The sequence below is a fragment of the Mus caroli genome, chromosome 14 (genome assembly GCF_900094665.2).
Source record: "Mus caroli chromosome 14, CAROLI_EIJ_v1.1, whole genome shotgun sequence".
NCBI classification, from domain to species: Eukaryota; Metazoa; Chordata; class Mammalia; order Rodentia; family Muridae; genus Mus; species Mus caroli.
The window spans coordinates 16,786,700-16,788,757 of record NC_034583.1 but is presented as its reverse complement, the minus strand read 5'-3'; positions in this window follow the sequence as shown (position 1 = coordinate 16,788,757).

Genomic DNA, 2,058 nt, shown 5'->3' with positions numbered 1-2,058 from the left:
GAGTGTCAGCCGACCCTGCGCCCTCGCTACCCAGGTGCTTTACTGACCGGAAGAGCGAGTCTGAATTATCTTATCTGGCCACAAGCAAGCTAGGCAATCAGAGTAAAGACAGGAAGAGTTTTAGGGACACACTTGGCCATCTTCATCCTGTGTGACCCATGACCTTATTCCCTTAAACCGAGGTCTCTCTTCTAGCTCCCTTGCTACCCTCCTCCTAAGGGACTTTGTGTCCAGACCCACTGCTACAGCGTTGAATAGCTAAAAACAGAAACTGGAAAAGCTTCTGGGATTCAGGTGTCAGGACCCCAGGGGAGGTGCAGGATGCTGCAATAGATTCGATGCAATTTGCCCTGCAAGAGTTCATTGGTAGCATGGTCCTTAACGTGGGGATATTGAGACCTTTAAAGCTTACGGGGAACTCACTGATGCCCCCTTCTTCTGTCTCCTGTATTTCAGTGATATTGCTCATTCTCCAATGGGCCATTGAGGTTTCACCCACCATGAGAATTTCATAGTGCTGTGCATTTGAATTCTCAGAACTGAGTTAAATAATGAAAAAAATTAAATAAGGTACCCATGCCAGATAAACTCTAACAGAAGTAGAACATTTACTGTTATGCAAGGAACCTTACTATTAAGCTCCTAGACCTCTAAAGCTGTGAACTAAGCTACAATAAGCTGTTGGTATAACTTATTTAATGGCTCTACCTATTGCCTAAGCTATGGAAGCATGCACATCAGATCTTCAGCTGAATGGAAAGGAGATCCTGTCTAGTCCTTTCATTGGAAAAAATGAGTTCTTGACTTTTAACCATGTGTGTGATTATGTGTCTGTGTGTGGGTACACATATGGAAGTGCAGGTGCTAGTGGAGACCAGAAAAGGGTGTTAGAGTCTCTGGTGCTGGAATAGCAGGTACTGAACTCAAGTCTTCTGCAAGACCACAAAGTCGCCTTTCCAGTTCCCAGTCCTCGAATTTTACAGGGAGGAACCAGTAAGGATCAGGGAAGGGAAATAACTTGGCTTGAGCTAGTATTTATAGCTAACAAATATGAGAACCAGAAAACCAGACCAGGCCTCTGCTGTGAACTTTAGAGGTGGAGTTCTTTCTGTGACTTCAGGTGGCAGGTGTCCATGGCATGCATCTCCTAGGGAAAGCCATGCACCAAATCCCTGCCCTTCCCTGGCTCTGAGCTCCAGGAACACCTGCTAACCAGTAGTCTAAAACAGATAGCTGAGAGGTAGTGAGGGTCAGCTAACCCTTGCAGTGTGAAATGCTTTCATGCAAGGAGGGGATGGGGACAGTAATAATAAGGGCATGATTTATTGAAGGCCATCACTAGCCAGGCACTTCAAGCCAACATCTTTACACCTGCCACTTTTGATTACTCAGCTCTCTTAAGATCTGTTAGTGCCCACTGACAGACGATTCTGGGTGGCACTCTAAGCAAAGCAAAGCAAAGCAAAGCAAAGCAAAGCAAAGCAAAGCAAAGCAAAACTAAACTAAACTAAACTAAACTAAACTAAACTAAACTAAACTAAACTAAACTAAACAAAGCTTTCATATACAATGAAAAAAAAAACCTGTGAGATAGGCCAGCTATTTTCGACTTTAATATTTGCCCTCAGGTTTTCTACATGGGTGAGAAATTCACAGTGTAGCCAAGACGGCTCACTAGTCACAGGAAATGTGTGCCCTCTTTTATGTTGTATGGAATCATTCAAGGAGAGGCTGCCAGTGAGGACTCCATTAGAGTGGGTGAAGCCATGTGTCTAACATGGCCAAGGGACTTTGAGCACAGATGATAAACACTACTGCTAAGCCTGGACCATTAGGACTTCTCATCACCTCTCCTCCATGGTGCCCAGAGAAGGCCTTTGTAAACCTGGCCTGTGATAAAGGAATGAGAATGCCTTATTTACCCTGTTCATTCAACATTACCACTGCACTCTAGTCTTAAACATTATTAGGCCTTTTTTGAATAAATAAAAAAAAGCCTACTTGAATTTATATTCAACGTGATTTTTTAAAATTAGGTATTTTCTTCATTTACATTTC